Here is a 13,632-nt window from a genome sequence, read left to right as displayed (position 1 = left end):
GTCAAGGAACAGTTCAAAAATTTTATTTATTTTTTTGGTGTCTGCAATTCAAAAAAAAAGGGGGAAAAAAGAAGAGTGTTTCTGATGTTTCTGATGTTGCTGGCACTAGAAAGCAAGCAGAAAACATCTTTTTTTTTCTGGTAGAAGAAAAACTCCTGGCTGCATTGTTTTTTAAAAAAAAATACCATTCTCTGTCATGAGGGAAAGAGATAAGGTTTTGGTCCACTGTATCACTACCTTGTTTCCTCTGGCCTCAAAGAAAGCTTTCCTCAAAGTCTCCTGATAGAGCTACAGGTAGAAGGATGATCCTCATCTTCAATATGTAAGCATCTCTGACCTAAGAATACCCCACAGAGGATTAGTGAACTACTCACAGCTTGCCTGCAAACACAAAAGATACTCAAGGCTTTCATTTCAGCTAATCACCACTGATTTGAGGAACCAGCCTTTGCCTCTTTTTTTTCCCCACACAGTGCACAGCTAGTTCACTACCACTAAAGAACATGAGCCTGAGAGTTTAGCAGGGGCAGAAAGACATTGTGGACGGCAACTAGGAAAATTTATAATGTATATTTCAAGTTGAGGCTGACCTTTAACTACTGCAGGCAGAAATATTCTTCTGAAGCAGAGTTTTTTGAGAAATTATTCTTAAAGGGATTTCTATGCATTTCTCTGAAGCACTGAGCAATGGCCACTCTTGTAAACAAGAAACCAGCTACATGAACTGTTGGACTAATCTGGGCTTGCAACTCCTTGTTCTTGGTGATTTCAGGTGTATATAAAGATATGCATATATATGTGTGTAGTTTAGCAGAGAAAATGAAGGACAGATGCCTCTGAAGACTTACAGGTAATCAAGAATATCATTACCAGAGTTGCACTGAAGTTAAGCTGTTACCATTCTCAGTTTTATTTGGATTTTACTTTCATCCTAAAAAAATCCCATAAAAGATACCTTCCTGGAAAATATAATATGAAAGGATCCTGTTGGAGCACCTGCTGTCCTTGCCAATACACTGTAAAAGTGGGAAAGAAATTTGGAAACTAGTGTTCAGAGACTGGGCAGGAGGACTGGAAACTTTGCAGAGATGCTGTTCTGTTGTCCTGTCCTGTTTATCTTCTTTTCCTCTTCTTGCTCATCTGGCCAGTGGTTAAGGAGAAGTATTTTGACTCTTGTGAGTCATACTTACCAGAAGCATGTTGCTTTGGGTATTTCATTGTTGCCATGATCCTGGTTTCCCTTCACTCTGTCTTTCCCATTGAAATGGAAAGACATCAATTACTATGTGGAAATATTACATGTGCTTGTATGAAGAGCACTGCATTGGTCAGGTCCAAATCTTTCCATTACAGCAATCCAGGAACAACTGCAAATAACATCGGTAATCAGAGTAGGATCCATTAAGAAGAGCCATTGATGTCTGAGAGGTCTATGGCTAAAGCAGCTCACAATTCATGGGAAGGGGGAGAAAAGAAAATCTGGCTCTGGGCTAACTTCGTGTCTGTACTGGAGGTGTGGGAGAAGAAATGTAGAACTTTCCACAAACAGTCCATGGGAAAGCACCCATTTTTTGCTCCAATCTTCTTTATTATCCTACAAGACAGTGCATTTTGCTCCTGAGAGGAACTCTCACTGAGTACAAGCAGTTGCTCCAGAGGTTTCTAAGAGGGCAAAGATTGCACTTCCAGTGAGGCACTGAGGAGAGGGAAGTGAATGGCCATACTACCCTGTCTCTGCACTGCAGGATTGCCTTGATTAAGCTATGCTCTGCCTCTTGCTTCAAGGTGCAGACATCAGTGGAAAGGCCCTCAGGACTACAGTGAATCACAGCCTCCTGTAAACGTTGACTCATGATGAAAACTACCTGAGTATGAAGGAGTTATCACAGTTGCTCTCTGTACATGAAGTTCAGAGACCCCTGGATCCATCTGATGAAAGCCATGGACCTGCACTATTAAAGAAGAGGCATCAGCTTGTAGCTGGTGACAGCCATGGCCTGAAGAGCTAGCAAAGCTTTCATGCTTATCTCTGCCCTCTCCTGGATGCATGATGAAAAGTGGGATATCCCTCCAGATAGCCAAGTCTTTCAGTTTCAGATTTAGTTGTAAGCAAGGTTTCCTCATGTCTGCTATTCAATACCAAGAACCAATAGTCAGTGGACATCCAACAAATAGCCACAGTGAGAACAGCCCCAAGTTACTTCTGATCCACCAATATAAACATTTTGTCAAGGTATTCTGACTATCTGAGAGGTTCTGAAATTCAGAGTGATTGTCTAGCTCAGAAATGGGTGAATCCTCAGCAGCCATCCCCTGTTTCTACAATGTTCCTCATTACCCTTCTCAGTAGAGGGCAAGCACAGCCTTCTTGGTGTCTACTCTTTGCCAGTGTTATAGCTAAGAAGATCTCAAACATTTCAACCAGGGAGCCCCTCCCTTTCTCAGCATTGCTCATTTATTAACAGATGCTGAAGTGTAGGATGGTGTCTTGAAGGTCACTTTACAAGGTTTAGCTGACAGCCAGCAATCTTCAAAAGAATATCTGGAACCACTGTGGAAGTGGAAAGTATTACTAAGCACATGTTGCAAATCCACAATGACTCCACCCAAAAACTCAGTGGGGTTATCCTTCCGTTCTCCAGCAGCCTACCTCATCCTCTGAGCTATGGTAACTACTGGAAAGAGCTGGGGGTCTGGATCACGACGGCAGGTTTTTGCAGGGCCCATCATAGTAATATGGTACAAAGAGAACCTGCTCCATAGCTTCCACTTCCTGTAATAACTTGTCTCTCACCCTGACATGCAATCCTGTCACGCTTGTTGTGCTGCCAATGCTCTGGCTGCTCAGCTTGCCTAGCTGCTGTGGTAAGGATTCTAAAGCTTTATGGCCCTCAGAGGTATATCTTGGTCCATGGAGTCCAGCAGAGGATCTCTGCACCAGAAATTTTCCTGGTTTTGCTCATCTCATGCTGAATATCCATCCTTCTACCTCCTGAAATTAAAGAAGGAATTCCAGCCTTATTCCTTTCCTATAAGCAATTAATCAAAACCAGGCAAATCTGTTCTCATCCTCCTTTAAATTTTTCTGGACCAGGACATGAAGTTCAGACCAATATTCAGGCTTGACTCTGCTATATTTAACTTCACATCTGATTTAACCTCCCGATTTTCCAGAAGATGTTTTTTCAACTATGCAGCATTCACAACTGAGGTCAGTGGACCAACTCACACCCCTTTGATCACCAAAACAGGCAACAACATTCCCAACATGAACTCAACAGCCTATACTTTGACACCCAGCTGAAGCTAGACTTGGTTTAAGGGACAAGGAGGATTGGGTGTGTTCCCCTTGTTAGACCAGAAAGAAAGCTTTTGTAATACTAAGTGCCTCACACCTGGCTTGAGTGCGAGTCTGGTTTAAGTCCTGGAGTCATTCCTGGCCACCTTTGGTACAAATTTAAACGAAACCTCAAACTGCTCTAATTTATACTGAGAGTCAGGACAAATGCCAAACCAATTCATGATGCAGAGGTTCATAAAGAAACCAAGATTCATATTCTTCCTTTCATTCTTGTAACAATGAATCAATTGCTTCAGATCTGACCTATGGAATAAATGTTGCAGGAAGCCACCAGAAAGAGAAATCACCTTGTGACATGCCTTAATTATTTACCTGTGGTTTCAACAACATGTCCAGGAGACAATTTAAACTTTGGGGCAGGAATCTGTAAAGCTGACTACTTCAGCTAAAACCAAAATAACTGCACTCAGGAAAACTCCTGCAGTGCAGAGCCACTGGTGTGGCTGATGACCATAATTTCCTGTCATCTACTGGAGGCAGAGTGCCTCCCATAGTACATCAGTGCCCTGCCACAAGAAAAGACCTGATGGGAAAGCATCCTGGGAAGTGCTGCACAGCTGAGGAAACTTGGGGCTATAAAGCATTTGTGCAAGAGCTCCCAGGAATTAGCACAGCATCATTTCTAGATTAAAAAAAAATAAATAAATAAATGCACACTTTTGGGTACAATCCAGAAAAGCTTCTGGAATTCTTAAAGGAATAATTTTCCGTGGATATTTTTCCATACTTTGCAATCTTTTTTTTACAAAGTGACATCTACTTTCGAAGAAGCCAGATTCCTTAACAGAAACCCCTAATTGGCCAGAACATTTATCAACTACAGATATGCTACAAGAGTTATCTGAGTTATTACTGAAGGGTCCTTACCAGCAGACAAAGACTCATGTTCCACCTCAGCTAAGCAAATCATGGTTTAGAGCAGTGTAAGGCACAACCTGAAGCAAAGAGAAAGTGAAGGGAATGAATCCCTGGTCTGTGGCTGTTTACCAGCTCTAATCTCACTTTTCTCATGCAGCTCTGTGGGAGGCATTTTTGTAGGACATGATAATAAAAGCTGGGATGTTTTTCCACCCAAATTTTTTCATGCTTTTGCTGTAGATCTCAGAGACCAGATGTCTCATATTAAAGAAAAATAATTCACTTAACTTCTCCTTGGGGACATATTTGTGGAAGGAAGGGAGAAAGAGTCTGTTCATTTTGAAATGAGAGCTAAATTGACACACAGTAGATAAATGGCAGGCAGAAGCCAGACCTTTTGTTGATAGAAAAGAGGATAGCCCTGAACAGGGAGGCTGATCACCAGAGGAACTGAAAGTATGTTCTGAAAGTAACTTTCATCAGGACAAGCTTCTCACTAATGTCTAGAACAAAGTATCTACACTTAGAAATTGCCCTCAAAGAGCTCCCAGTTGACACACACTCTAAAATATGCTCTTAGCTTGCCTATAGAGTTTTATTGTATCTTTTAAGCATCCCTTGAGGGGTTTGAATGAAAAGAGATCCCATGTGCTGTAGTCAGCTGGCGAGGAGAGATGGAGAACCAGGAGGACTGTGCTACCTTGACCCTTCCCCTAGTACAGCTAGCCACCATGGAGATGGGAACAGGAAAAATCACCCCTTGCCTCATGGCCCATGTGGCTGCTACCTTCCCTGGGTACTTCTGCTTTACCCACTTTTGGGTGGTGAACACCACACCCAGCCTGTCCAAGCCCTGTGAAGCTCCCTTGGCCTTCCACTCCCTAAAAGCGACCTGAGTACTTGGTCATTGTGAGGACCTCTGTCTTACAGGGGATTCTTCCCACCTCCTGCATTTGGCCAGACCCCACTCCTGCCCAGCTTTGCACCAAGCAGGGCAAGACTACAGGGGATGACATAACTTCTGCATCTGTGCAGCTGCCTCAGCTCTGACAGCAATGAACAATGGCAGTGTGCTGCAGTACCTGCTGATCACAGACACATTAATCGTCCTCCCACTGATATTTGGGCTTCTGTGTCTCACTGGGTTCATCTGCTACCACTTATAACACACTGACAACATAAACTACCTCCTACCACAGTGATTCCCTGTGCTTAGCAAACTGGGACCCCAATCCCCCATTTGAGCTTCTCACTGATATTTTGTGCAAATGGCATCATTCATGGAAGAAGCTGCACTCAGTAAATCATTCCCTTGACAGTGATTTGAGAATAGAAACATCACTTATCTCTACTGGACTGGAGATCAGCTTGGGCACTAAGCTAGCTACCCACAAACACCAGAGGAGCACAACAGAGGTGTTTAGTCCAGCTAAAATACACAGCACATCCATTCCACACTCACTGCAACTAAAACCCAAATGTAACAAAACAAATCTGTTAGCAGAAAAGACCAAACCCCTCAAAAAACTAGAAGGACTGACAGACCACAGGGTTTTTAGCGTCTTGAGATCTTGCAGTGGTAGAGAACTGGCTTGTCCTTAAGAAACAGACTGCAGCTCATTTCTGCCAATGTAAATGCAAAGGCATTTCAGTGTCAGGTAGCACCAAAATGGTAAAGCAAACAGATTGCTGTGGTGCCTCCAGCTATGGATGTGTATAACAGCTGAAGGACCCTCACATGTTTCTCAGCTCTTCCTTCAGTCTTCGGACTTCTGTGTCCTCCATCCACCATGAGTCCTAATGGAGCTCTTTTCCTCTATCTCTTGGAACTATAAAATGGCAGTTACTCTGTCAGGATTTATTAGCTTTCACTAGGAGAGAGGAACTTAGATTCACATGAGTCATTAAGTTTAAGTCCTGCTGGCAGGATGGCCATGAAAAATGGTATTTTAGAAGGGTTTTCATTGGCACTGCTTACCCAGTTAAATGCTTATAGGATAATTAAGGGGAAAATGATGTTTTCAGAGAAAAAAACACAACTCAAACACAGAAATACTCTACCAAACACAAACATACTACACACATCTCTGCAAATTATTTATGGTGGAATTGGCTGTTCTCCTCAAACTAGTTACAAGGACCAGGTCACCTGTGTCCACAAAAGCAAGATCCTGCCCAGAAGCTTGATTTTGATTTAACAGTGATCACTAGAAAGAGATACTGTCTGGTCTGCTGCAGAGGTCATTAGCATAAAAAAGACCCAGTCAGTAATTCTTCTTGGAATATCTCTTTCTTTTCTGTGGCATAAAAGGATAAAGTGAAAAGGAAGTTTGAGCTCAAGCTTAATTTTTACTTTAAGTCAACACTAGGAAACCAGAAGCTTTTAGTCAAAAAGCATTCATGCAATCCATACAAGTATTTGATTTTTTTTTTCTTTCTAGTATTTTTAGTAGACCTAATGAAAATATATCATAACAGTAGATAATTATTAGCAAAAGTCACCATCAGCAAGCTCCAAATCTTTCATTCTGTGCACTGAACAGAATTTCCCCCTCCTACAATTTTGGTATTGCCACTGTAATTAGACCAGCTTCCCAAAATACTGTAACTTGGATTATCCAGCTGCCTCTGCAGTGACTCATGGGGAAGCTGTGGACAGCAACTTGCAGACAATGCTTTCCATCTGTCCCTAGAGTCCCTGCCACCAAAGATGACACAACAGTGGTGCAGCACTTAGATGTTATGCCTGTGGGGTGAGATGCTCAAAAATCAGCATGTGGCTGCTGTGTCACATTGTCCACCTCATGTTTGATAGTGCACTTATTTCTTTGCCTCCAGCAAAGGCTCCTTTTCCCTCTCTTCCATTCAGTCACTTCTTACCAGCTTAGCAAAGCCTGCTAACATAGTGATAGGCACCTAAGGAATGAGCTTCAGCTCCTGAGCCCACTGCCATGATACAGCACGTAGCTAGATACCATTCATTGCTTTGTAACATATTGCAAAATACAGGTTCCTTACAATTTGGCTCAGCCAGAACCATCAGCTTCTGAAGACCATCTAAGTGATCCCACCAGGGCAACAGGCGGAATTGATTGTATTAAGAAAATATGCTATAATTAGAAATGGGTAAAAACAGATGGACAGACCTCATCCCTTGTTTTTTGTTTGCTTTTGCAAAACCAATACCAAGAATGGTTTGGCTGTAGGCCTTGTTTCTGAGCTCATAATATACATGGGTGGATCTGGGGGTCAGAGGAATGGTTTATGTCAAAAGCTGTTGGCAGTAAAAGAGCAAACTGTTACCCATTTCAGCACTCTCCCTCATTTGTATAGCCAAACAGGCTCTGACCATCACCACATCTGTCACTACAGGTTTGGAAATTAAATATATGAATGAATCTGTGAAGCTGCTTCACTGCACTTCAGTGATGAAGAAACCCTCCATGATCAGGCTGGGACTCCACAGAAGATGCATCCATTCCTCAGCCAAGGATCATCAGCTCTCTCAAGTGTTCGTGGAGTGGCCCAGCAAAAACTAATATTGTAGACTGTAGAGTTTGCTCAGGTGTGAAAAGGGCTTTGATCATGCAGGAATGAGTCTCCTTGTCATTCAGATAGGTCCCAGAGCATGTGGCTTTTAGATACTATAACATCTCTAGAGAGGGTCACTGCTAGAAACATCTAATTTTCTATAAGGGAGACAGGACAAAAAAAAAAAACAAACAAAACAACCAAACAACCAACACATAATATAGGAGCGATACTAAAGTCTGTGCAGGTCCATGTGTACACAAGTATCTGACCAAAGTCTGGCCAAGCATTACCTAAAGGTACCAAGTTGAATGATACTGTCTAAGTTGCACCTCCTGACCTAAAAATTGCATAAGCCCTTTCATTTTAGAGACTAATAAGTCTCTATTTAATGTGGAATAAGACGGGTTTAAGTGCTGTTACATCTCCAGAATTTCTTATGGATCCTACAGTCTTAACCTAACCCAGGAAAACACTTAACCAAAATTCATCTTCCACACCACTGTCAGCCATTGGAGTATACCAACATCAACACACTGCTTTGTAAAGCATTTATTAGTAGAAATCCCCATTACATTTAGTATATGAACTTCTATGGAAAACAGCTTCTTAGCTCTTTGCCATTTTACTATTCCAGTATCAAGTGATGGAATGTTATTATTAAATGTGTTTCCTCGGGCCTTATCACTCTCACATGCCACCAGCTGCCTTTTTAAAAAAGATTCTTTACTTGTAAGGAAACATTAGAGCCTTACTGCACAAAAGGTCTCATTTATTTTTCTTCCCAAGCATTAAAGTTCGCCAGTTAAAGGATCTGTAACTCCCTACAACATACCACACAGACTGATCTATAGACAGAAATACTCCATTGGAACACCTACTGCTGCAGAGTAGCAGCAGCACAAGCCTCTGCACAGATTTCATATTTAGAACTCAATTTAGGTTTGTGGGGCTCATGCCTGGGTATGAGAAGGTATTCAAGCCTCCAAGCCGATCTTTCCTATGTGATCCTTCCAACCCAAGAAGAGACAAGATGAGAGTGTGGGGGTTGTTCAGCCAAGAGAAGATAAAGTTCCAGGAAGACCTTAGAGAAGTGTTTCAATATCTGAAGGGGACCTACAAGAAAGCTGGGGAGGGACTGTTCAGAAGGCCACATTGTGACAGAGCAAGGGAAAATGGCTTTCAACTAGAACAGGGTAGATTACAGTTAGACATTAGGATTAAGTTCATTACAATGAGGGTAGTGAAATACAGTAACACATTGCCCAGAGAGTTGGTGGAACCTCCATCCCTGGGGAGACAGTCAAGGTCAAACTTGACAGTGCCCTAAGCAACCTTATCTAATTAAAGATGTCCCTTCCCACTGCAGGGGAGTTGGACAAGATGACCTTCAAGGGTCCCTTCCAACCCAATGCATTCCATGACTCCATGAGTTGTGCCACATAAAGTGATTTTGCCATTCTATGTTTTTTCCATGACATTGCAGCCAAGCAACTTTAGTACTGAACAGGCTGTTTAGGACCACTGGCTTCAGTGAAGATGGAGATCCACTGCCAATTAACTTCCCTTTGTGAGAAGCAAGGTCTTTCAGCCTTGGTAGGACACAGAGTTGAAACTCATTCAAGCAGTAACTGTTATCTGTGTTCTGTTTGCCTTTGCCTCACTGTTCACAATGCATTTTACCTGATTTCTAGAACTAATATTGATCTTTCTAATTTTAGAGAGTAAGCAGGTCCTCAGCTTTTCCCTCCTCCCATTTAATTGGCCAAGTTGTGCCACCATTAATGGTGTCAGACCAATTATTTGCAGTTGCAATTCAGCCAGATTTGTACTGAATTTTGGTAACCAAGGATCTGATCTAATACGTCTGCATACCTCCACTTGCTCAAGGCAAAGCTACAAAGACAGCTTTCATAGGCTAAGCTGGTGAAGCCTGAGCTCTTCCTGAATGGGAGTTTTCCAAGAAAAATCCAGCAGCAAGCCAGCCCTCTAGCACAGTGCTCATGGGCACTGTGCTGTCAGAAGAGCTGTATTTCAGATGTGGTCACACCCAGGCATGGATTCAGGACTGACTCAAAGGGAAGAATACCACCCTCTGAATCACCAGCACAGCTTCCTGCAAACCTTAAGGTTTCCTGGCCGCACATCAGAAGAGGTTTCTGTTCCTTTTGACATTTTTGTTTGCCCTCAGTAATTTTCCACTATACCAGACTTCCATGGATTTTTCTCATTGGAGCAAGGCAGACAGTGACCCAATCAGTTTGCTTGTTTTAATATGCCAAAGACCTAGCATTCCACCATCACCTACTTGTGTGAGGAGTTAGGACTTTGCAGTAGCTCTGCTCAGCCATGCCAAGGTGGACACACTCTCATCTACAGTCTCACATGGGTGCTTAGTTCCCACAGCTGAGCTCCTGTAGAGATTTTCCAGGGTTACCGGAAGAAAAACAAAGGAACAACGGAAAATGAAGAGAAAAAAAGAACAAACCCACCAATCCTTCAGAGGCTGTGCATGGTCTAGCAGGTTCTTGTGCAGCAAAAGCTCTGCACCCAGACTGCCAGCTTGTCAGAAATGCTATACAAGACCAAAAGCAAGGTTTCCTCTACCACCCAGAACCTCATATGGACCTCAGATTAAGATCTATGCTTTCTATAGGACCACATTGTGTTTCAGTGGTTGGCTTTGCAGCTCTGTGCTTGTGGGCAGTATGAAACTGCATCAATTGACAACAGTTCGTTCACTTCTCAAGTGAAGTCACATAACACCAACTTTCTGACAGATTGCTGAAACTGAGGGTATGAAACGTACCTTATGAGGCCACACACAGGCCTAATAGCAAGCAGCCATACTCTTTGATTCTTCACAAAGGTCTTGTTTTGCAGCTTCTTTCCACTACAGTTTAATAAAATAGCTTTCCACATCAAAAAGCAATGAAGACACTCAAAAACTGACTGTCCACGGTCATGGTCAACCAGCTTTAGGCAACCATGCTTGAACTCTGGAAGATATTTCCAACACCATGATTATGAGTTTAAGCACAAAACCAAACTGGCACTTGATGAGAGAGAAGTATGAGATCTTCCTCTCATTCTATTTCATCCTGGAAATCAACATACACGGATAAACATTGCTTTTGCCTTGTCCTGGGAAAGTAGTTGTAGGCTTTTTGGTGAGTTGTTGTCAGGGGACTCAGGAGATGGGAAGATGCTCATAATTAAGGCAAAATACATTGGCTCATAGAGTATGAGAGAAGCTTCATTCAGTCATTGTTCTTTTCCATTCAATAAAAGGCTGCAACAGCCCCGAAGTCTCAGAAGCCTTACAGCATTCAGTAGGTCTTGGAGAGACAAAGAGGCACAAAATCTCTCCAGAAGCCTGAAGATGAGATCAGAAAAGACCACATAGCTTTATACACATGTTCTGCACTTGACAATTATGTCCAAGGGAATTAACTAATCTCCTGTATTAATCTCCTTCACCTGAAACTAATGCTTCCCATGAGTGTACAGTTGGAATACAAGGTCCAACCTCTATTCCAGGACATGGTTTTTTGGCTCACATTTGGTGGGCTTCTAGGACTCCAGATATTTACTCAAGGCTGTGCAAATTCTTCCTACTCATAGGCCAGCACCAGAGGCCTCTTGAACCAGACCCCAGTGCTGGATGCTTATGACTGAAAGCTGACTCGTCAAGCCTCTCACCTTTGCTGATGATGCAAGACCATTTACGTGTGGCCTGACCATGTTGCCCTGTTTGTTATCTTCTTGCTGCAAGAATGGGGTTGAAGGGAGATGCTTTGCCTGTATATAGCTAGAGCATCAGGATTGACCTTTATAGAGTCAGGAAGGAAGCAATTTCCAGTTTCCTAACTTCAGGGATGAAGCATAAAGGGATCAAAATCAGAAACTATGTTATCTTCATGGTGCCTGAGAACACAAGCTACCTAGCCAGGCATATGAAATGGGCAGGGTGAAATACTCACAGCGCAGCTAAGAAAGCAGGAAGGAGTTTAAAAGTCAAGAGAAGTAGAAATCAGATGGGAAGGCACCTTAATAGAGAAGTTCCCAGTCTTAATAAGGACTCAGAAGACAAGCAGATGCAATGTGTTTGAACCTCTTTGTCCACCCTAAGTGCTTACTATTTGAAAACACTGTAGCAAATAAAAGTGACAGTGCAAGCAGAGGCAATGATGAATGGCAATGGTCCTTGAAGCTAGAAAAGGAGATTTTCTTATCATCAGAATTGAGACTTCCTGAGAGTATGCCTCTGCTGATTTTAGAAGCAGATGCTTTCACCAAATATTTTGTAAAGAAGGAGTGACTTCGCATATGCCTTCAGTTAGCTTAAGGGAACACACACTAGGAAGCCTATTGTGTTTCTCAAGTTAAAAATATTTCTTGGAAAGGAGTAGAAACATAATGACATGGCTTTAATGAAGGAGATCACCTGGTAAGGTAGACAGAAAATCTGGTCTGCTGGCCAGCTGAACTGTTCACATGCTGGAAAGCTCTGTATCCTGGGTCGTATTTAATCAGGAAATTTTCCTTTCATGTTATTTCTTACTGCATCTACTTACTACAAAAGGTACTGCAGCCAACTTTTGCATGCTTCAGTTCTCAGTTCAGTGAGAGCTTCGCTGAAGTCTGAGGAAATGAACGGATTTGTATATTTTGCTAAGGCCAGAAGGGTCCCCTTTGCTCATACGTCTTTACCTCTTCCATCACACAGGCCATCAAGCCTCTGTTCTAACTCCTCTGTGGGTGGGAAATACCTTTCTTCTCTACTGAAGCCACCACTAACAAGCCCAATAGCTTGTGACTGACTTAGGACATATTTATCAAGAACGCATTCTCGAACTGAGGGAGCGACATGAACCCGATGGAAACAGTGGTACCTGAGCATGCACATTTCTGCTGTAGCCTTTCTGCTCCGTCTCTTTATTTTAACAGCAGGGCAACGTGACGTTACCATGATTTCCAACAACATGGTATTGATGTCACGAGTGCAGAAAGACCATAACAATGTAATTCTTCTTTCCTGCCTTCTTCCCAGATCGTTCAGATAAAGAGACAGGCTCAGATTCCTGGTCAAATGGTTTGTTCTACTTGACCTGGAATTTCTAAACTAGAGGAGATTTCGCCATACAAGTAACAGGTTAGCTGGTTTATTATTTTTTCCTTACACCCATGCCTGTTCAGCTAGCATCAACCTGAAGCACTTCTGACAAAAAGAAAAATATCCTCCGTTTACTCCATCCAGTGAGAAGTGATTCAAGACATTTATTGGACTCTGGTGCTTGTTTGCTTTCCCTTGGTCATAAACTGAGAACAGTCAGAAATGTTTCCTATTACTTCATCAACCTCCACACAGATCTCCACATTTGCTCCAATATCCTGGAGAGGAAGAAGAGGAGAAGAATCCAGTTCCCACAGCCCTTGGTGAGCATCGGGGCAAACACTCAGACACAAGCATGCCCATGTCGAGATGGGAAGCCGAGCTCAGCACTCGAAGAGGGAGCCCCTGCAGCTTGTGCTTCTGGCAGCAGCAGAGTATGGTGCTTCTGTGGCTCCCCCAGCCCTGTCAAAACTAAGCCTCTCAGAGAGCTGGTGGGGTAGGAGGCATTCAGTGGCTGCTGGGAAGATTGGTCTTCATGCAAAGATGCCCCCCAATCCTTGACCCTAGTTTAATCATGCCACTCATAATTAAACTTTCTCCCTGTCCTCTCATGCCTGCTATGATTCCAGACATTGCTATATTCAAAAGGAAAATTGATTTGTCTACTTACTTATTTATGTAAAAGACGTATGTGGAAGCCAAGCAGGTAAAAAGTTACTCAATGGAAAAACCAAAAATCACTGCTGGAAAACAGTCACACAGGTAC

The sequence above is a fragment of the Indicator indicator genome, chromosome 5 (assembly GCF_027791375.1).
Source record: "Indicator indicator isolate 239-I01 chromosome 5, UM_Iind_1.1, whole genome shotgun sequence".
Lineage (NCBI taxonomy): Eukaryota > Metazoa > Chordata > Aves > Piciformes > Indicatoridae > Indicator > Indicator indicator.
Note: the sequence above shows the minus strand (reverse complement) of the source record.